This window comes from Acomys minous (assembly GCF_964271855.1).
Source record: "Acomys minous genome assembly, chromosome: 6".
In the NCBI taxonomy this organism is placed as follows: Eukaryota; Metazoa; Chordata; class Mammalia; order Rodentia; family Muridae; genus Acomys; species Acomys minous.
The window spans coordinates 96,998,546-97,022,023 of NC_140487.1; the positions used below are offsets into that span (position 1 = coordinate 96,998,546).

The window sequence follows — 23,478 nt, forward strand, 5'->3', positions numbered from 1 at the left end:
TGTGTGTGCAGGCCAGAGGACAATCTCAAGCATCATTCTCCAGGCATTATCCACACTTGTTTTAGAGACGGGGCCTCCCACTAGCCTAGCGGTTGGCAAGTAGACAAGGCTTGTTGTTCTGGGAGCCTCATGGAGCCACTTGTCTCTGCCTCCCTAGCTGGGATTACAAGTGCACACCATATGCCTGGCTTTTTTTTTTTTTTAAACATGAGGTTCTGGGCATTGAATTTAGGTCCCTGTGTACACAAGTCAAGCACTTTACCCGTTGGGCCATCTCCACAGCCCCTTTGCTTTTTAAAAATGGCACACTCTCCAACAACAGCACCTCTTTTTGGCTATACATATTCTTTTTCTGGGAGAGCTGTATGCTTTCCCAAATCCTTTGGTTCTGATTTCTAATCCCAATTCTCACTACAAATCTGGCTAGAGTCAGGCAGCAGTACCCATGCCGCTGCCTGAACGCTTTGCCACCTCGAAGTCTCTTCTATCAGATAAACTAGGCTATCCCACAAAGTCGTAGGACATGGGCAACATGCAGACAAATTCCCAGCAGAGTCCTTGCTTCCATCGGAAACCCCGTAAGCACAGTCTTTACTGTCCACATCCCTGTTAGCATGGTGGGCTCTTGCTCTCCCACCAGGATGTCCCATTAAGCTCCATTTGAGGCATTCTTGGATTTCCCCACACCTGCTCCTCCAAACTTTCCCAAACTCGTTTCATAACAATTCCAGCATCTTCTGAACCAGGTCAGTAAGCCCCGCTCCTCACTGCCAATAGTCTGCGTTAGTCAGATGGTTTAAAAGAAAACAGCCCCTCATAGGCTCATACGTTTGAGTAGTTGCTCCCTAGTTGGTGGGACTGTTTGGGAGGGATTAGAGGTGTGGCCTTGTTGGAGGAGGTGTGTCGCTGGGGGCAAGTGTCGAGGTTTCAAAGACTCAGCCATTCCCAATTAGGTTCTCTCTGCCTGGTGGTTGGGGATCAAAATGTTTGCCTACGTGCTGTCATATTCCCAGTCATGGTGGTCATGGATTCGCCCTCTGAAACTGCAAGTCTCCAATGAATTCTTTTTCCTATAAGCTACCTCGGTCATAGTGTCTTAGCACAGCAGTAGAAAAATAGCCAAGGCCTTTCTGCTGCTGACAAAACACTTGAGCTAAACAACTTAAAACACGGATGTTTTTCTTTTGGCTCATGGTCTGGGCCTGCCCTGAGGTCAAACAACACCGCTGAGAGTTCATGGGAAACACAGCTACTTCGATCATGGCCGGCAGGTTGCCATACAGAATGAAGGGCTCAAATCCCAGGATGCACTTCTCAAAGCCCACCTATGGAAGGCTGCATCTCTTCCCAACAGAACCGTCAGCTGGGGACCAGGCCGTTGATACAGGGCATTTTAAAGATCCAAAACCATAATGAAAAAGAACGCTACCCACTTAAGTCCCCTTCTCCATCTCTGGCAACCGCTAGTCTGTTTCCTGTCTCTATAGAGTTGCCCATTCTGGACGCTCCACACAAACGGAACCATACGCAGTGGAGTCTTTTGGGACTGGCATGAGTTTAAGGTCGATCCATGTTGTACCATGTATTTCATCTATGTTATTCCTTTTTATTACCAAACACTAGTCCATTGGCGTGAACAAACCAAAATTTACTTATGGTTCACCCATCAGCCGACAGTTCAGTTGTTTCCCCCTTCTCTTGTTAATGTGCATCTATGACTTTGTGCAGACATTCTTTTGAACACCTATCTAGAAGAGAACTGCTGGGTATCCATTGATTTTGTAGGGAGTCACATGATCTTGTTTACACACTGAGCAAGGGAGCCTGGGGAGGCGCTGGGAGCTAACAAGGCTATTTCCTTCAGCGTCTCTCACGACAATTAGCAGGATCTTACTCAGGCTAACCTCGCTTCACAGAAACACTTGCTGGTCAGGGAGCGGGTCCAAAGTATGGAGCTGGGCCCCTCCGCCTGACTCGTTTAGTGTCTCCTCTAGTCAGGGATGGTCTCTTCACAGACTCCTTCATTGATCCTCCGATATTCTAGGGCTCAAATCCAACCTAGTTGAGGAAGACAGAATCAACCTGCGCTCAACGCCAGGACCGCCAGCACCGAGTTAAAGCTCTGCCCTCTGAGCTTCTGCGCAAGCGCAGCATCTCAACCCCCCCACCCACCTCCGAGAGGAGGCGGGGGAGTGGGCGGGGCCGACGTCCCTCAGGCCAATCGAAAGCGAGCGCCCCCGCCCTCGGCGCTGTGGACCGAGCTTGACCCCGGTCCCGGACTGAGGAGGCGTGGCCGAGGAGGGGGCGTGGTTACGGGATGGAGGCGGGCCCTGGGGCTGTCAGTCGGCGCCCGCCGCCGAGGCTGCTAGCACGCCGGGCCTCCGGAGCCACCTAAGCCGAGCGCGCAGGTAAGGCCGCCGCGCTGCAGCGCCATCGCGTCCCTGGGGACTGGCTGTCCGCGTCCTCGGGCCGTGTCAGCCCCGCGCCGCCCAGGGGGCGGGCCTACGGCCTCCCCTCCCCCACGGCACCCCGCCGACCCCGACTGTCCGCACAACCCGTGGGGATGCGGGCTGGGGCTATGGTCCCTCACCTGTCCCCGCGTTGCGCTCGCGGGCAGATAGCGGAGACCAGGCGCAACCCCGGGCGGGGAAAGTTTGTTGACGTCCAAGCACCGCGGGGAGCGGGCGGCTGAGCCGCGGGGATGCGCCTTGGGCAGCGCGGCCGTGGCCCGGGTGGCCCGCGTGGCTCGGGTCCAGAAGTCCTGCTGAGAGACGCGCGGGGTCCGAGGCTGCTGCGGGGCGCGGGTCTCCGTGTTAGCCTTGGTCTCAGAGCTCTGCTTCGTCTTCATAATTTAACGTTGACATTTAGACGCCGTGGGCGAATTTAGTTAGCTTTTTCCTAACACCTCTTGTTTGTGAGGCGCCTTGCCAGGCCTGATTAATTAATTAACAAGGTGGGAAAAGCAAGACAGACCCTGATACGAATGGCCAAAGCCTTTAGCAACTCCTTAAAAGCTCCTTAGAGCTACTGGCGGTAAAGATGCTTTGGCCAAGGACAGTCCCAGAGTCTTCTGGTTGTTGTAGAGGTCTTAGGTACTCGTAGGTACTCAGCGCAACGTTTTCCCTATGTATTTAAGGCTCTAAGATCTAAGGAAGGCTCTCTAGTTTTCTAACCTAAGCAGAGGAGGAAATGGATGCGTGCTGAGGAAGCAGTTAAGGGAAAATCAGAGGTTCAAGTAAGTTTGGCTCCATGTCTACTACCAGGTTACCTCTCCTCAGCAGAAAACCTCAGCTCTTCCTCCTGCCTCTCTGTCTTCCCAGGAGGGTTGTATCCAGATGGGTAGGCACAACGGGCTCCCCTTTCAGTCTGAAGACCTCTTGTTACCTGTAGTCTTATAGACCCGCCTAGGGATATCCTCTCAAAAAGGCTTAATTAGCACTTTCATCTGCCCATTAAGCAATGGACCTTGAAATCCTTTGTAATCAGGGGCTGTTGTAGTGCCGAATCTTTAATAATACCTAATTCATTTTAATAGTGTTTCTATAATAACCTTTCTATTAGTATGCCAGCCTTGCAACACCAGGACTTTGTGTTAGAAGCAGCAATTTACTAGAAATATTGTCACAGCAAAAACTCTCTAAACAGATTTGCAACCCACGTTACTTAGATAATTACTGCTAGAGGGTATAAGTTATTTTTCTTTTTACAGTGGTTTTGATCTCTGAGGTCTTTCTGGGGTCGTCTGTCCCATGGTGTCGGCCACTATGTAACTTGATTTTTTTGGGGGGGGGGACAAGAATCACACGAATTTCATGTCCCACATTGGTATCTTTTTGGGTTTAAGACTCTGAGCTAATAGCATTTGACTCTGCTTTGCCAACCTACATCACAACAAAGATTTTAACTATATATGCACATCTATAGGTATATTAAATCTACAGTGATGTTTATAGCATCTTTTATTAGTAAAAACTACCTGGTGCCATTCTGAGTGCTTTACAGGGATTTTCTGTAATCCTCTTGATTTCCGTACTGGGAAGGTTCAACCAGCACCCCACATTTCAGACAAGGAGTCTAAGGCCCGGTTATTTAATGCAGGTGAGACAATGAAACAACAGGTTCTAAGGTACGTAGCCTGAGTTCAGAGTCCAAGTCCTTAGCCAGTGTGTGGTCCTGCCTCTCTAGACTCTTCTTTCTGCAGGTACTGACTGCCACTTACTGTCACGAGAAGTCACATTCTGCACCACAGGGAGGAGGAGGGCTCTTTGTTCTGTCACATAGTGCTGGGGTACCCTTCCCTCACTTTTCACCAGTGGGATGGCAGTCATGGAAGCGGCTGAGCCAACTGTCCTTACCATCCTGGGAGCTGGAGAGATGAGTCAGTGCACATAAGAATGAGTGTCCTCTCCCTTAAGGCACAGCATAAGGGAGAATGGTGAAAGTGTATGTGTGTGAGGGACAAGGGCTGGGAGACTCTGCTGCTATTGCTACCAGGCTCCCTGTGGGACTGCAGTGGGTGAGAGGCATCACCCTGTCCAAGGAGTGTTAATTAAAAAAAAAAAAAACTACAGTTATTTATTTAGTGTGTGTGCAGACAGACACAGAGATAAAGATATATGTGTGTGTATATATATATATATGTGTGTGTGTGTGTACACACACACACACACACACACACACACACACACACACACACACACACACACATATACATATATACAGGTAGATCCTGGGGCTTCCTGGCCAGCCAGTCTAGCCAATATGGTGAGCTCCAGCTTTGGTGAAAATTGTAGCTCAAAAAATAAAGAAGACACTGGGCATAAAACTGTGGGCTCCGTACATGCATGCGCGATCACACCCATACCTGCCCCCCCATGCATATAGAACCCTTTCCCAAATCCATTGAGTTTGGCTTTCTTGCCCTACCCTCTCCATCTACCATGAGTTCTGAGGATAAGTGAGTGGGCCTGTGGGTTCATATTGCCCCTGCTTGGCTACCTCCAGGGCACAAAGGGCTTCATCCATAGATCTACACATCAAAGGAGATAGGACTGTGGCTTGGGAATATAGCTTAGTGATAGAGCACTTGCCTAGCATACATGAGGCACTAAGCTCAATTTTCAGGGCCACATCAGAGTGAAAGAGAGAGACAGAGTGATCTATATCTATATCAGCATCTATCTCTGTATTACATATAACACACACGAACGGCTATATCCAGTGATAGGGAATGGGAAATTTTGGTTCGTGTTCTTGAAAGACAATCTCTCATCAGTGTAGAAGAAAAGATTAAAAGAGAGATTGCTAAGCCAGGGAGACATTAGGAAGCCAAGGCTAGAATCCAGGATGAGGTGGTCTAGGCTGAGACAGGCATAGGATGGATTGAGGAAGAAATAGACCCCCAGATAACAAGCCACGCACACAGCGACTGCCTGCCTGTAATATTAGAGAGGCTGCATCTCCTCAGAATACAGGAGGAGAGAGGCTTGCCAAAGCCACTGACAGAGTTGACGAGTCCAAGAAGCCATTTTGTGTGTGTATCCCCAAAGCTGTGTGATGGAATGAGGCTAATGAAAAGCCTCTGCAGAAAACAGATTTTCTTTCCTCACAACAGGGGAGGGTATCATTTAGCTTGAGTGGGAAACTCCTTCTGTGCAGGGAAGATGCCTCGGTGTCCCCTGTGGGGCTGCTGTTTCTGGCTGTTGTACTTCTTGGCTAAGTCAACACTGGTCATTCTAGCCTCTGAAGTGTGGTGGTGGCAGAGGTAGGCCCTGAATAGATGGAAAGAGTTGGGGGTGTAAAAGGCTATTATTTTGATGTTACTATTGCCCAGAGAAAAAGTCCAGATATGACTGTTTAGAAGTGGAATAATTAGCACACATTGACTTTTTTTTTTTCTGCGTTGGTTGGACAATGTTCTCATGGGGAACTCTGTTCTCCAGCGACTCTGTTAAACCTGTGCTGGAGAGCAGCTGTGTGTGTCATGGGGTATGCTGGGAAAGCCGCTGGGGGAGTTTTTCTTTTCTAAAACTCAGATTGTGTGGTACTGCGAGAGACTGGGTGAGATGTTTGGATGACCACACTGACTGGAAAACAGGATAATGTGGGGGAAGCAAATGCGATTTGCACAGGAAACCACAAAGACAGAGAGGATATGGCGGGGAGTGCTGAGTTCACTTTTCTCTTGGTGCTTTACATATTTCTGGCTTAGAATGCAACATTGTAAAAATTTTTCCGTATTTATAAACTCATAGGTTGAAATATATTGTCTAATTGTGTAGGAACAAACTGCATAAACCCCCTTTTCTCTTCCCCCTTCCCCCCCCCCCCTTCCTCTTTCTCTCTCTGTACAAAGACTTTGGTTTTGCTTTTTCAATATCTTTTAGGCTGGTGTTTTTCAACACTTTCTGTTTTTTTCCTTCCCACACCCCCATGTGGCAATCTCTGGGACATGGTTGATTGTGGCAGCTATGGATGGCCCATATGCTTCCTGGCTGTTAGTGGGCAGAGACTACTCTACGATACACAGCACCCATCTTTCCCGCCAAACAATGCCTCTCAACATGCCATAGTCTTAAAGGTGGAAACCGTTAAGGTGATTACTCAGATTCTCTTCAGGAGCAAGTTGAGGGTAAGGGAAGCGTAAGGGGACAAAAACCCAAAATGTTCCTTTCCCTCTTTGGAGTGTCACAGCTGACATCCAGAGGGAGACCCAGCTAAGCGAGCTGCTGTCTGCCACTGGGGAGGGAGCTCTCTCAATGGCTTGATTTCTCAACTCAGTTTTTTAGAGCAGGAAATGGAGTTACTTGTAGTGGCCAGAGGTCGGAGTGATGATGATTTGTGGAGGCAGAAGAGTTTGTATGTTGAGAAGGGCATCTGGGTCGTACCATAATGATCTTGGAAGGTTCTAGGGGGAAGTTTTCGAAGGTCACCTTGGTGAGGACATTGAGTGTGGTGCTTAGAAGGTACAACCTCTGCTCTGACATGCAGTGCATGACCTTCTAGAAGGGCCATGGATCTGAAGACCTGCGCACTTTCTGGATTGTTCTGAGAAGACAGCCAACAGCATCATTTTCTGTCCAGGTTGCATCTGTCTTCTTCCCCACTTCCCTTCAGCATCCCTTTTTAATGACAGGAAACTTTAAAACATAGATAAAAATTGAGAAGATAGTATAAACTTCATCTATATATTGCCCATCCTCAGTGACCATCACTTCCTGACTAATTGCAAGCTATATGCCATCTATGGCTACGCCCCCTCCTTTCCTGGTGCTGGGGATCAAACCAAGAACATGCTAGACAAGCTCTCCATTGAGCTGCATCCCTAGACTATCTATCTGACCCCTCCCTTCTCTTAAACGTGGGCATAGAGTCAAAGCTGCTGGTCCCCTGCTTGGGCAGTCAAGGAGATAAGTGGTTTTAGATGCTTCAGGTCTCCCTAGAGGAAAACCAGTGATGGACACGCCACAATTAGAGGAGCCATGAGGGCCTGCCTGCAACAGGAACAGGCTAGGTAAATCAGGCATGGAGCGAGCCTGTGGCGCTGAGCTCGTCTTGGTGAGTAAGCACCAGCTGTCAGAGACAGCTCATTTCTTTTGAAGCCCCTGGGTGGGGAAAACTTACCTGGAATGGCCTCCTGGCAGAATCCCATGTAAGGATCTAGCCACAGAGGCTTGTGTTTCTGGAGACAGTATAGCTGCTGTGTCTCCCCCCTGCTTCCCTCTAGGTAGTGGGAGTGCTGAGTGGCCAGGCTAGCCTCTGGCTCCTTCCCATCAGTTGGCTCCTCTCTAAAAGCATAAGCTGGAGAGGCAGGCACTTGATAGTCTGAGAGGCCCTTTGTGGCAGTCGCTCTGTCTCCGCATCTGGCAGCAGGGGAAGGCCTCCCTTTGCAGCCTCAGTAGCCTGCCCCACACAGTGCTGGCCAGATCTGCAGTTTACTTTGCATTCAAGCAGCATCTCCCTAACCAGAAGAGGCATTGGTGTAGGCCACCGGGGGGCCCTTGGCATGCCTTTACTTGACCCAGGGTTGTGTTGTAATCTACATATAAAAATGGCTTGAAGAGTTGAGAGAGTTCTTGAATAATCATTTAATTAATGTCTATGAATTTTAATTAGCATGGGTTTCTACAGACCTTGACCTCCTAGACCGAGTTCAGGAGCAGCTATGTTGGTGTGGAGACTGAGGCCTCTGCAGAGCTGTGTTCCCTGTTCTTACTCTGTTTACGGAATGTGTTTACTCTCTCCTTACTGCACAGAGGGTCCAGTGGCATTAGCTTGCTGTGAACATTGTGTAGCGTGATTGTTAGCTATTCATGGCTTTCTTGGGGCCAGGCGGCTCTTAGTTTATAGTTCTTAGCATCTAGTCCATGCCAGGGTTACATGCTAGCCTCATTACTTACCCCGCCTCTATCCTTCAGATGTCTTCTAGGTAGGACTCAGTAGTCCCATTTTACAGATGGGCAAACGGAGGATCAGTAAGGTTTGAGAGGGCTGGGGTCAGGGGAAGGTGAACAGCCTGGATTTCAACTAGATGCTTTGACTAAAAAGCCTAGATGATTTCCACGTAGCTCATCCTCCTCCACAGCTCAAGTTGGCAGGAGACTGACGGAGTTGTGGGGAGATGGGGTGAGCACTGTGACGGGGTACTGGGTGTTATGGTTACTGCAGGGGTGTAATCTTCACACCGAGGACTCCGGGAAGCATTGCTTTTGAGTGTGGCAAGGCACCTGTGTCCTATTTTAAAGCTGGCTGTATGACACAAAAGTTGCACGGGGGTAGTCCTGAGTCAGAGTTGGTCAGCTGATGTGTTTTATTTAGTTGATATAGTGGGTTTTTTTTTTAAATTACAAAATCGGATTAGTTGTCATCACCTAAAATGTAGGAGATTTCATGCGATGATGTGCACCAGGCACACAGTTTTTCACAGCAGCGCTTATTGGCTGCTGTCTTTGGATGCAGTGAGGTCTCCCACGTGGCCATATTTTTTCCCTCTTCACCTGTTTAGACTACCTGCTGGGACTCCCAAGTTGTCTGAGTGGGGCCACCCTGATGGAAATCATGTGTTTTCTCATCCAGGGGCTGGGAGCTATTAGAGGCTTGCTTTATATTTGAGGTTGAGCGTGGTGGCTTTGCAGAGATGGGGCCTGACCTCAGCAGCCCTTGAAAGTACCAGAAAAGTTGTAATTGTTGAAGTAGAGAGTCCACTCTGACGCGGAAAGCTTTATCCCATTGCTTGCAACTGTGGCAACCGTGAGAACTGAGGACGCATGGAGCTTGAGGAAGAAACCTTCTTGGGTGTAGTTTGGTTCAGAGAATGAAAGCAAGGCTGCGTAGAGTCACAGAGACAAGCCACCGTGTTGGCAGGAAGTACTGTGTCTGTGGTCAAGAGGAAGAGGAGAAGCCTCTGGACTTCAAACCGGCTCATGCGGAAGTGCCTTGGGCATTCATGTGCCAGGAGGAACTTTATGCTAATGCTGTGTCTAGGTAGGAGGACAGCGACACTGGAGAAAACAAATGCAAGACCTCTGTTTCTGACAGAGGTAGGCCAGACTGTTTGTATCAAAGCTCCACTGAAAACATTAAAAATACTGCATGCAACGTTAAAATTGATGGGGGGGAGGGGAGGGGAAGAAAAGAAAAAAAAAAGGTTTCTGTGGAAGCGCCAACAAGCCAAGAGGATAAAAGGGAACTAGGCCGTTGGATGGGTACAAGCCCTCAGAACACAGTGGATCTGCATACAGACTTCCGGTTTTGCCAGTCTTGAAGGACACGGAACTCAGGAGTCAAAAGAGGTGGCTTGCCCAAGGTAGAGAGGCTCACCAGGACACTGGCTGCATCTGAGTGGAACACTTGAGGACAAAGGCGAGCCAGGAGCTGAAACCATGTGACTCCATCCCCAAGGGCAGATTGCCCTGGTAATGGGCAGAGCAACAGAGAGAAGGGAAGGTGCCCTGGGGTCACTGGGCAGCTTTCCCATCGGCTTCAAGGTGGTTTTAGCTGGTGCAGCTGGATAGAAGCCTAGATACCTCAGAGAAAGAGTGGTGGATGCCCTGTGAAAGAAGGGGCCTTTTTTTTAAAAATTTAAACTTTCCAGGGTTACTGAGCTATATAGTCAGAAGTAATAGGACATACAGAAATCACATATATAATGAGAAGATAAAAAAAAAACAACAACAACTGATAGGAACAAGCAGACCCATAGCTTCCTTATATCATAGGTATATAGAAAAAGAAACTCTTGGGTGTATGTTTTGAGCAGCTTGTTAATGCCGTCAGCAAATGGGAACAGTTGAAGATGGCTTGGAATCAGTAAATGGGCCAAATGCATTGAAAAGACAGTACTCTGAGGAAGAAATACAAATGGCCAAGAAATAGTTTTAAAAATGTTTAAAGTCACAGGCATCAGGTAAATGCAAATTAATGCTACTTTGACAGTCCTCCTCACCCTAGTTGGAATGGTTGTCATCAAACAAACATGACAGCAGATGTTGGTAAGGATGTGGGGTAAAGATGTCCGTGAGAGAGTAAATGATGTAGCCATGATGGAAACTGGTAGGAAGGCTCAGTAAAAAGAATGTGAAAACAGAACCTACCACATGACCCAGCTCTTGGGATATACCCGAGGCTCTCTGTGTCCTGCCCTAGAGATGTCTGCTCTTCCATATTTACTGCTGCTATGTTCACTGTAAGGAAATAGAATCAGCATTTTACGTACGCGGAGCCCAGAAAACAGTGGAACAATGTTTGCAGCTGAAATGGTCAATGTAGAAGTCTATGTTTAGGGAAGACAATTTTCAAGAAAAATTGGAACATTCTCCACCATCTTGATGAAGGCAGTTTGACTGAGAGATTCCAGACAGGGAAGCTAAGGATTTTTAAAGGAATTAAATATGTGGGTTAATGTTGACGTAGATGAACAATGATGTGGAAAAAACAAACTTTAAACTTTACATCTCTGTAGACTTGTGAGTCAGTTAAAAATTAGCAGGTAAGAGGCTTAGGATCCAGCAGGTTCTAGGAGGACTAGGAGCCACCGATGTCATCGCAGAGCGATGTCTGGTTTACCCAGGAGACAGTGATGAATAGGAACCAGTTCTGGACCGCCTGAAAATACTTTTCATATAGTGTACACAGGAGCACAAGGTCACACTTCCAAACATGTCATTGGAAAACTGTTGTTGTTGTTGGTGGTGGTGGTGGGACAACATGGGTGTTGAAGGAAGGTAACTTCCTGGAAAGGAGGAGAAGGAGGAAGAGGGCATTCTAGACAAGGCACGAGGGGAAAGCACGGTTTGCAGAAAAGTAAGGTGTTAGTGGTCTTGCAAAAGACCCAAGTTTGGTCCCCAGCACCCATATTGAGGGTAGGGCTTACAGCTATTTATAACTCTAGCTCTAGGGGATCTGACACCCTCATTTGGTCTCAACAGACACTGCACTCATGTGCATAAACCCCCAGTCATATACGTATCACATAATTAAAAATAAAATCTTAAAAAAAAAAAGCATAAACATGACCAGATATCTGGGGAAAGCCTGGGAAAGAACAGTGGTGGTGTGAAGCCTCCCTAGTTTTGAACACTGTGCCCTCAGGTAAGGTAGCTACGCGCAGGGGGTGGTGTCTCAGGAGTCCTGGCCACCTGTGGGTTTTATTGCCCAGCAGTAACCACCGGTCTCCTGGCCGAGAGACCCAGCATTGTCATTGTCATCTGGAGCGAGGGTAAAGAGCACACTACGGAGGAAACTGCACCCAGATGGCATCATTTGGGTCACACCTGGTTTTTCCTTCATTTCCGTTTAGAAATAAAAGCATCAAAAGGGATGCAGGAATAGACAGAAGGCTTGGGAGAATTGAGGAGTCAAAGTCCAACACAGGCATGGGCATTCCGTCTTTTTCCATGCTCCCCCAGGCTGTGCTCTGGATTTCCTAACCAGCTTTTTGAAAATTGGGCCATCCCGAGACTTGGGCCTCGAATATTTTATTGATTCCAAGTGAAAATGTACCCAGCGACGGGGACTGTTCCCTTGTCCGTAAATCTTAAGTTTGCATCTCTAATGTTCACTATTCTTCAGATATTCAGGCATGTTAATCAGCTTCCCAGTAAGATCCCTGCTGGGGCGTCTAGCAGGATCTGAAATGTAGTGTTCTGTACCAGTTCCCCAATTCCAACCCCCCCCCCCCCACTGTCTGAGACCTGCTTCTTCCTGTTTCCGGAATCTCAGGCTCATAAACACCGCCACCGGGTACCCAGTTGTTCAAGCCCCCCAAGCCTGGAGTCAGCCTGGAGTCTTACGTAGCTCTCCAGTAAACCCCACATTTAGACGACAGCCGGTCCAGCATCTTGCCACTTCTCGTCACGGTTCTCAGCACAGCCCAAGCAGCACCGTCTCGGGCTTGGACTGTTGCAGTAGCTCCCTATCTGACCCCTGCATGACCTCAGGCTATCCCATATATATGTTGAAGTAGCATTTAAAAATATACCTCAGATCGTGTTATTTTCCTGCTCAAAATGAATGTGCTTGTTTTCTTAGAAAAAAACAATGTTCTCCTAACATGCTTGCGTGACCTAGATCGTCACAGTTACAAGACCCCGTCTAACCCAACCCTGTCTGAATTCCTAAATCGTTTTCTGTTGCTCTTTTGTGCTAGTGACACCGCCACCACCTTTGCTCTTCCTAGACTGTGAGTCTGTCTCTGCCTGGGGACTGTGTGCTTCTTTCTAGTGTCTTTTTGTGATTTCTGTGATTTGAGTCTCTGGTCAGATGAAACTTTCTCAATGTGGCCTTCTCTAGCGATGTCTAGCAGTGCTCCCCTCCTTCCGCACGCTCTAGGTCCTTACCCTGCTTTATTCTGTAGAGCACTCATTACTACTTCATTGATTCTCCTTACTAAATGAACGCTCTGCGAAGCCAGGATGTTGTCTTATTTAACACTGTACCACTGGGATATTGCTTGGATTGTAGTTTGAGCCAACACATTTTTGAATGACTGAGAGCATTATATCATTTTATAAGAGATTTATTATCCAAGGGGTGGTTCTGAAGAAACTGATTGGACTTTAAGATGTTCCCTAAATTGGGCTGGAGAGATGGCTCAGTGGTTAAGAGCACCTACTGCTCTTCCAGAGTTTAATTAGTTCCTGAGTTTAATTCCCAGCAGCCACATAGTGCTTTACAACCATCTATAATGTGATCTGATGCCCTCTTCTAGCATGCAGGTGCACATGCAGCTAGAGCACTGTATATATAATAAATACATAAATAAATCTTAAAAACAAAGACAAGAAAAGAAAAAAGATGTGCCCTAAATCATAAGATGAGTTTGGGGCTGAATGATACCTTTGACAAGATTATTTAGATGGAGTAAACTAATTCTTTGAAAACCCTGTTATGCCAAAACTAACACACAAACAAGTAGAAAGAATGAATAATAATATTAAAGAATTGACTTCATTGTTAAACAAACATCAGATAGACAAATATGTAGACAGATGCAGGTGACCTCTCCACAAATTTATCTAGGCATTGGAAAGAAAGAATAGCAGCAAAATTAGCATGGATATCATTTAAAATATTAATTAAATTAAAAAAAATGTGTTCACTTTATATCCCAATTGTGGCCCCCTGCTTCATTGCCTCCCAATCCCACCCTCCCTCCCTCACACTCTTTCCCTCCCTCCCCTAGTCCTCAGAAAGGGGAGCCCTCCTTCCCTAACATTTGACCTTTCCTATCAAGTCTCATCTGAACTGCCTGTATCCTCTTCCTCTGTGCCTGGCAAGGGCCAGGGAGAAGTGATCAGTATGTGGGGGTCAGAGTCTATGACAAAAGTAGTCCCTACTCCCCATATTATGGGACCCACAAGGAGACTGTGCTGCCTACCTGCTACATTTGAGCAGGGGGTCTAGGTCCACACCATGCATGGCCCTTGGTTGCATCAGTCTCTGCAGCAGCCCCCTGCAGGCAAATGGATGGAACTAGAAAAGGTCATCCTGAGCGAGGTAACCCAGACCCAGAAAGACACGCATGGTATATACTCACTTATAAGTGAATATTAGCTAAATGATACAGGATAACCACACTTCAATGCATAGACCTAAAGAAACTAAATAACAAGGAGGACCCTAGGGAGGATGCTTAATTCTCATTCAGAAGAGCAAATAGAATAGACACCGGAAGCAGGTGAAGAGAAGGAACAGGAAGGGAGCTTACTATAGAGGTCCTCTGAAAGACTCCGCCCAGCAGTGGATCCAAGCAGATGCTGAGACACACAGCCAAACTCCGGGGTGGAGCACAGGGAGTCTTATGGAAGAGTTGGGGAATAGAGGGGCCAGGAGGGGTCAGGACCTCCACAAGGAGACCAATGGAGCCAACAAATCCAGGTGGAGAATAGTGTCAGTCTTAAGTACTCTTTCAGACAATAAGAGGAGAGGGGGCATTTCACTGCCTGTTTTTACAAACAAACAAACAAACCCCACTCTAAAACCTGCCAAGAATGGTACAGTCAAAGGAAACTGAAGTGTCTCAGTGAGATGGCTCAGTGGTCAGCAGTGCTGGCTGCTTATACAGAGGACGTGAGTTCAGTTCTACACCAGGCATCTCACAGTGCCTGTAATTCCAGCTCCAAGGAATCTCTCTCTTGTCACACACACACACACACACACACACACACACACACACACACACACACACGAATGCATACATGCATACAATCTTTTTTAAGAAAACAAAATCAAAGATCAAACTTTCATGGGCCTATATATACAAATCTTAAAACTGTAATAAATGAATTCAGTGTATATAAAAGGGTAGTATATCATAACTAAAGGGCCAAGTTTCAGGAATAGTTTAATACTTGAAAACAAATCAAGGTAATTTCCTCTAGTGATAGAATATAGTAGAAAAATACAGTCGTCTCTGTAAAGAGATTTGATGAAATTCATTATTATTCATAATTTTGTCTGAAACAGGGAAGTTGCTTAATCTGATAATGGGGGCCTAAAAATTAGCATCCTGTAATTTGAAATATTGAAAACTCTTCATTCTGAGATGTCTGATAACTCCATTTCTATTGAACACTGCATTTGAAAACTTAGTCACCGTCCCAAGACCAGGCAAGAAGTAAAGGCCTAGGGATTGGAAAACTCTTTAGAGAGACACAACATGATTGTATACACAGAAAATCAAAAAGAATCTATAGATAACTTACTGAAACGAATGTAAGTTCAGCAAGGTCGCTGGATACAACGCCAATATATAAGAAGCAGCTGTACTTCGCTAGCCTTAGTGGCAATGCTTGCAGAATTAGCTGCTCAAGAGGCCAGAGCAGGAGGCCCACTCAAGCTTGGGATTTCAAGGCCAGTCTGGGCAGCATAGAGAGACCCTTTCTCAAAGACAAAATAAAACAATAATAGCAAGAAACCAACTGCACAGGGGATGGAGAGATGGCTCAGCAGCCAAGAGCTCTGGCCGTTCTTCTAGAAGATCCACATTTAATTTTTGTCACCTTCATCGTGGCTCAACTCTCTGTACCTCCAGTTCCAGGGGACCCAGCACCCTTTTCTGGTGTGTGCAGGCATTGTGTACATGTGCTATACAGGCTTGCATGCAGGCAAAACACAAGAGTAACCCTTTAAAAAGAGTCAACTATACATGCACACATAATGATGGCAAAGATAAGATGAAATTTAATACGTATCATTTACTGGAGCCTAAAAAAAAAAACAAAACAAAAAACAACCCCATCAAGTTCATGGGAACAGATTCAGTAAAGATGGGCGGGATCTCTGTGCTGGAATCTCTGTTCCTCTGTAATGAGAGTGATATGAGACAGCTACACAGTGTTCATAGATTGAGTGACTGACTGTAAAGTCTGTGGCAAGAGCAAGGGCTGACATGGAGATAATCACGCGGAGTAAGAAGAAAGCCTGGAGAGTCACACTCTCCGACGTTTGGGTTGATTATAAAGCGATTATGATGAGGTCGGTGCAGTGCTCTAGACTGGATAAACCAACGGACCTACTAAGGAGGGAGTACAGTTACTCCTGGCCTCCAAGATGGGATGGACCTCTCTAGCAAAAACCAGATTAATAAGAGAAAAGGAAGCAAGTTATTAGTGTCTGTGGACACATTTCACACAGGAGAACCTCAGAGAAGTGTGACTCAGAGCAGTGACCCGCAGTGCTGGCTTCCACAGATGCTTCATCGTCAACAGCCTCGTGACAGAAGGACGGGACCAGGGCTTTAGGCTCCTGAGGGGATGCAGGGGGATTGATGGAATTTCCCCTTTGTTCCCTTCTTTGTTTCCTTTAGTGAAATTTTTGTGTGATTGTTGAAGAAAGACATTTTTGGGGCATGGGTCTCATTTCATTCGCACAAATGAAACAAAATTGAAAGAGATATTTATACAACTACCTAATTTACAATAAATGTAACACTGAAATGTGCTAGAGAAAGAATACATTTAAAATAAATAATGCTAGTTTAATTTAATACTCATATGACACATTTCCCTCCAACTATTCACAAAACCCAATTCTAGTTGCATTGTAGACTTAAAAACAATGGTAAAAATAACAATAAGCCTTTGGAATGAGAATTTCTGTATAATCTTAGGTAAACATTTCCTAAACAATATACACCCCCCCACTTCTCCTCTACAACCTATAAGCCAAAATCTCTGATTAAAAAAAATACTATTAAAAGAATGAAAAGGCAAGACATACAGAGGAGAAGATATACAGACAAATGTCTTGAACAAATTTTTATAGGGGGGGGGGAGGGGGTGTCCAAATGGCCAATAAATTAACTAAAAATAAAACTTATTTTATTGTACCAGTTTTCAGATAAATGCAAATCAAACCTACAAGAAAATCTCTCTGTCTACTTGCCCAGCAGATGGCTAAAATTAAAAAGTCAGACAATACCAAGTGTTGCCAAGAACACGGGACAGTTGGACTGTCATACTTTGTTGGTGTGGTACATGTTCTGCCAGGCTCTCAAAGGAGCACCACTGAGCTACACTGGTGTAGACCATGGTCAGCTGGGGAGGTAATGGTGGATATCTTAAAGCACTTATCTGTTGTTAACATTGGTGATATCACGTAAGGTTGCTTAGATTAGATCCCGCCCATCTAAACCCTCTCTTGTGGAAAGTTGACAGTTCATCTCTCTCAACTGATAAAATCAGAGGCCCAGGAGATATTGTTGAACCTTTATGCAGTGTGATCTCAATTAAAGAATTATGCATTTTATTAGGAAAAAATGTTTTTTCAAAGCAGAGTTTCTCTGTGTAGCCTTGGCTATCCTAGACTCACTATGTAGACCAGACATCTGCCTGCCTCTGTCTCCTGAGTGCTGGGATTAAAAGTGTCTTACAAACCTGTCAATGATGAGGAGACTACAAAACCTACTTTCTAAGTTACATGTTTGAGTTTTTTTTCCCCACAGTGTTGAACATATTACTTTGTAAGCAGAACAGCAATGGAAATTAAGTGAAAGCAAAATGAAATTATTTCCACAAAAGTCATTTTACAGAATTTATAGAATACATATTACCTGTATTAAAAAACCAGTGGAAACTACACCAAAATGTCAGGTTCTCTGTGGTGCTTTGATGAGAAACGTCCTGCATAAAGGACATTTCACTCAGGTGTTTGATCCTTTGGCCCCTGCTTGGGAAGGGACGCTTTTAGGAGCTATAGCCTTGCTGGCGGAAGCACTCATCGAGGGCAGGCATTGGTTGTTCATCGTGTCACCTGAGTTCTACCACTGTCTTTCTTCATGTTTGTGGTTGGAGGTGTGCCCTCTCAGCTCTCTTCTCAGGCCACTGCTACGATGCCACCCCTGACATTATGGTCTCTCTCCTTAGAACCATCAGGGCAAAACAAACTCCCATGAGTCATTTTTGGTCATGGTGTTTTATCACAGCAACAAAAAGTAGCTAATACCTTTGCTGTCCTGTGGGTTGTTATTGACAGTTTCATTTACTTATTCAGTGGTTCTGTCACTATGCAGGCCTGCCTGGCTTTGAAGCTGCCATCGTTTTTGCCTCAGCCCCCCAGGTTCTGGGATCACAGGTGTGCATCCCAGAACTCACCTGGCTGATAAGGACTGAGTCCCTGATGAAGGTGTGACTTTCTGTTGCTTCTTGTGTGCCTGCTTTCATGCCCTGCTCATCTGCATGCACCTGCATTTCCTTTTCATATAGAACACAGACACTTTCCATTGCAAATAACTTAAGCAACATAGAGCATGTAGAGGAAAAAAAACCCCATGGAAATCCCAATTTAAATTTTATATACTGATTTATTTAGAATTAAGGTATCACTATGTAGTCCTGGATGGCCTTGAGCCATGTATACCAGGCTGGCTTTGGACTCACAGAGACCTGCCTACTTCCTGAGTATTGGGACTATAGGCATATACCAACTTGCCTGGCTTTCAAATGTATTATTACCGTGTATGTGTGGTGTGTGTTGGGGGGAATGTGAGAGCAGTAGCATACATGCTTAGGTCAGAGAACAAGTTTATGTGGCTTCTGGGTCTTGACCTCAGGTGGCCAGCCTTGAACCACAAATGCTTTTACTTGCTGAGCTATCTGGCTGGCTCAAGATTAGAACCAAAATTCCAGTCTTTTCTCAGAAGCAACACCCCCCACCCCCCCTACCCCCGATCCACACATCCAAAATACAGGTGTTTAAAAACACAAATGGGTGGCTCACCCCTATATCTTAACACCTTCTGTGACTTGCTGTTTGAGCCCCTATCTCGCCCCAACACGACTAGCCCAAAGCTCCTTTGCCCTTTCTTCCAGTCTCCATGCAATAAGCAATTATAACATCTCATTACTGGATGTTTTTCTTAAGCACTTTAGATGGGAAAGGTTCAAAAGGGACAAAACAAGAGAGGAAAACATGCAGCCATGGCCACAGAGAGAAGACGGAGAACACAACCAATGCTGTTTTCAGTTAGTCTCTGGGATTTTCGCTCCTGTTTATTGTGCCTTCTCACCTCCAGGCAGCTAGGGCATTCTGTGTCCATCATCTCATTGTCTCGGGGACAAGTGACATAGCAGAATTCAGAAATCAATGCCCTGTGTTGTATTACCATGGCTTGGTCCTTATGGGACACACAAGGACTCAGAGCCTAGACACAATAGGATGCCTGCTGACAAGAGCCTGTGTCCTCTGTGGCTCTTAAGTCTGCCCAATGGGATGGAAATATCTGATGAGGAGAGAAGCTCATTGGAGGCAAAGGAGGATGCTCTGCTTTTTGTGACCTCTGAGGAGGCAGGCTGTGCCTTGTGTCTAGACTGCCTTAAGAATTGTCACTGTGTAAACCCCTGGCAGATCTGGAAAGCCAGAGAGCAGAGCAACCAGGGCATCTGGGTTTAGGCAAAGCCGGAAGCCATGACATTCATTATGAGGAATGGCCTGGATTTAGTCTGTGCTCCAGGTTGATGAGCCTGGAGGAGAGGTGTTCGCTTGCACAGTGTTCATCTTTGTCATGGGAGGACTGACTGATGACTGAGATGGCTAAGCATCAGCGAGGCTGTGTGCCGTGTACACCTGACTTCCAGCCCTGAGCTCCAGCCTGGCTCCAAGGAGAATCCAGGGTTGGCTTCCCCCTTTGTTTTGGTGCTGACTGGACTTTCTTGTGATTGGTCATGAGCTCTGGGGATTTCCTCCAGAGATCCCCAAAGTACAGACCCAAGAGACAGGCTTACTTTCTCCCAGACTTGCTGCTTTGTGGGGTCCGCAGCAGCAGCAGCAGCAGCAGCAGCAGCAGCAGCAGCAGCAGCAGCAGCAGCAACATAGCCTGGTGGTCACAGACATGTAACTTCTTCCCACTTCTTGGCCATACTTGTGCAAACAGGGAAAGGCCTTTCTGGACAGGGCTGTGTGGGCATCCAGCCAGGGATGCTGCCAGTTGATGCTGAGTGACTAAGGGCTGCAAGTTAAAACCAACAAAACCACTTTTCTAATGTGTTGAACTTGAGACCAACTGCTTCAATTTGAGGTAGTTTCCAGACTTATGTGATGAATTTTAATGGGTTCGAGTGAGCTTTGGAAATCACCTGGAAACACCAGCTGCATCAGTGCCTAGGGATGCCACTGAAGTTGGTGTAACAATAATACAAGCTGATGGAAATGTGAGGGCAAGATGGCGTCCCATAACCTTGGATGGAGGAAACCCTTTCTACACGGCTGTCCTAGGGCTTCTGCACAGCTGAGGATGTGGAGGTGTTTGGTCAGCCCTGCTCAGTTGGTACTTGGCTTGCTTACTCACCATCAGTTCAGACAAAGGCAGCCTTGGAGCAGTTCCTAGTTCTCACATCCCCTTTCCTGCCTCTTTCCCTGTCTCCCTGCAGGAGCCTTTACACCCAGGCACTCATTTGCTCTGTTCCCATCCCAGGACTCTCCCCACCTTTGCTGTTGGTCCCTGCCTGTGCTGTGTGATTCTTATCCAGGCAGTCCCATTGCTAATTTGTGTGTGTGGGGTGTCTTTTTCTTTCTACCTCGCAAACTGTCCCCCAGCTGGGAAGGAGAAAGGATCTACTCTTCAGGAAATGCTGTTCTTTGGGTGGGAGAGGACCAGCTTCCCAAAAGTGCCAAAATGAAGATCCTTCTCTGCTGAAAACAAACAAAACCCCTTTATCTACTGGCTTCCTGTTTCCTCCCCTGAAAGCCACCCTTCTCAGACATGTGGCATCCTGCCAGGGGACATGGATTCATAGCATGAACTGGGCAGGCATTCCTGTATGGTGCTGGAAGCTGTGGGGAAGCCGTTTAGTATGTATTTCTCATTAAAACATGTATTTCTCTTATAGTATTTACTTCTTATCAGACCTATTGCCACATGTGGCTTGAGGGATGGGGCGGCCATCAGTGTAAAAGTCATGTGACATTTAAAGATTAGTCAACCATGCAACATGGCTTGTTTCTGGTAGGCTGCTTTTGGTCATTGTATCAAAATTCACCGTGCTTTGCCCTCCCTCTGCTGCTAGGATGCCTTTCAGTGGAGAATGCAGTCCCTGTAAGTGGAAGGCTGCTATTGGCACGGCTGATTTAGTGGATGTGGGTATCGTTTTGATTTTTGTTGTTGTTGTTGTTGTTGGTGGTGGTATTGAGGTGTGGAGGACTGAGCCCAGGGTCTTGAAGGTACTAACTGAGCTCTCTACCACTGTACTGGAGCCCCCATGTCTCTTGAGATGGTTTCACTATGCAATACCCTAGTCTGGCCTTGGTTTCCTCAACCTCTGTCCCTTGACTCCTGAGCCTGGGTTGGCCTCGAGCTCACTGTGTAGCCAAAGACGACCGTGAGCTTCTAGGCCTCCTGCTTTTGCCTGGTATTACAAGTTCTGGCATCACAGGCATGTGATACCACACCCAGGAAAGTACTGGCATGTTAATAGTGTTTTCTTTCTTCTTTACCCCTTAAAACTTCCCTCTGGACCTTCCCTTATCTTGTTATTAATTTGTTGCTGGGGTTGTTGTAGCAGAGATAATAAGGAACAGTCAGGTCTCCTCCCAAGGTTTTACCTGTTTATTTTAATTCATAGCGAAATTAGCAAGCTTTCATTTGTAAGAGTTTGAATTCCAGGTCCTCTGCAAAGCTCAGGATATGGAACCAAGTCTCTGAAGCCATCAAAGTAGATAGGTTGACTTATGTCCGCTAGCTATGAAATCTTAATCGTCAGGATCTCAGAATGTGACCTTATTAGGAGAGGAGGGTCTTTGCATGGTACTCAGGTTAAATAAAGCTCATTAGGATGAGCGTCAGTCAATTAGAACCTGTGTTCTTAGAAAAATGGAATTTGGACATAGACCTCCACAGAGGGAAGGGGGCATATAGGAACACAGTGAGAACAAGTTGATTTGTGTTAATAGAAATGTAATAAATATTCTAGCTCAAAGTGGTAGAGTGAGTACATTCATTTGTCTTTGTAGAACTCACTGAACTAAGGGAGATGATGTAGAACAGCACCATGGAAGCTCTGAAAACACGAGGCGGTGCTATGTAGAGACATCCGTATATTCTACCAGGTGGGAACTAGATGGGCACTCAGGGTCAGCTGGAGCTCGGTAGAGGATTGGCTCTGAGGTGGGGGAACTTCAGAGAGGTGAGAAGTCAGCTCAGAGGCAGCGTGTGGGTAGTGAGGTAGAAAGGTGCCTTGGGACACTTGGCTCTGAAGCTCTTTGCTTTCCAAGAAATGTGCAGGGCAACTTGAATTCTAAGAAATGCTCTCTGAACATTCGAAAGACTTGCTAAGGGACGGCCCAAGGCATGCATGACGTCAGGGCCAAGGGGCACTGCTACATCTGAAGACTCAGCAGATTAAAAAGGAGTCCTTGGGGAGAGCCAGAGGATGACGGAGGACGAGGAAAGCCATCTAAGGAGGCTCAGAATCGAAGGGAAGTACGCTGAAGTGCTTTTTCCTTTGTTGGTGCTGGGAACTCCAAGTCTGCCTCCGCTCCTGCTGGTGTATACTAAAAAGAAGATGACGGTGGGGGGAGTAAACAGAGTCCCCAGCTACCAGGGAACACACACGAAGCACCTGCTGCAGCCTAGGAGCCCTTCACCAATAAATACAAACCAACAGAATCACCAGTTATCCGAGGGAAATTAGCACCAGGAAGGACAAAGACATACAAATGGGAAGTCACTTGAGGAGGTGTGGCACTACCAAAAGCAAGTCTGTGACTTAAACGCATATTTAAAAAACAAAGCAAAACAAAACAACTAGCTACTGTAACAAAACATGAAACTAGGAATTAGGGGCGTTTCATGGGTGAGGTAGAAACCTAGTGTGACGGGAACTCCGTGGAATCCATGAGGGTGACTGACACTAGAAAAGACTCCTAGTAATGGGAGATACGTAGCCCAAACTGGCCATCCTCTAAACGGCCTCAAATGGAGAGACTGGGACACCAACCCCGGCACACCACCTCTGGCCTGCAGGCTGAACTGGGACAAGGAGCCTAGCGTAATCCATCTAGGAGAGACTTCCCCCAGCAGCTGAGGGGAGCAGATGCAGAGACCCACAGCCAAACACTAGGCAGAGCTTGGCGAGTCCTGTGGAGGACGGGGTGAAGAATTGGAGGAACCAGAGGGATCAAGGACAACACAGGAACATGGCCCACAGAATCAACTGCCTGTGACTCAAGTGGGCTCACAGAGCCCAGGGAGGAGCCTGTATGAGTCTGACCTAGGTCCTCTGCATGTGCGTTACGGTTGTGTAGCGTAGTGTTCTTGTGAAATTCCTAACAGTGGGAGCAAGGGCCATCTTTGTCTCTTTCGCCTGTCTTTGAGATCCCTTTTCTCCTACTGGGTTGCCTTGTCTAGCCTTGACATAAGAATATGTGCCTGGTCTTGTTGTAGCTTGTTATGCCATGTTTGGTTGATGTCCTGGAAGGCCTGCTCTTTTCTGAGGGGAGATAAAGGGAGGGAGGGGAATAGGGGCAGGAGTGGTGGGTGGGAAA

General features: G+C 46.6%; 1 protein-coding gene across 5 annotated transcripts in view; it reads left to right on the forward strand.

Moving 5' to 3' along the window:
• The first annotated feature begins 2,300 nt into the window (after positions 1 to 2,300).
• The window catches only part of HIVEP3 (HIVEP zinc finger 3), a 404,246-nt gene continuing 383,068 nt past the window's right edge, over positions 2,301 to 23,478 (forward strand). For 3 of the 5 annotated variants that reach the window (XR_014779862.1, XM_084785076.1, XM_084785081.1), the window contains exon 1: positions 2,315 to 2,408. The gene's annotated coding sequence lies outside the window, so the exon portion shown is untranslated. Of the gene's footprint in view, positions 2,409 to 23,478 lie in introns of all 5 variants that reach the window. The other 2 variants (XR_014779861.1, XM_084785078.1) reach the window with 2 other exon arrangements.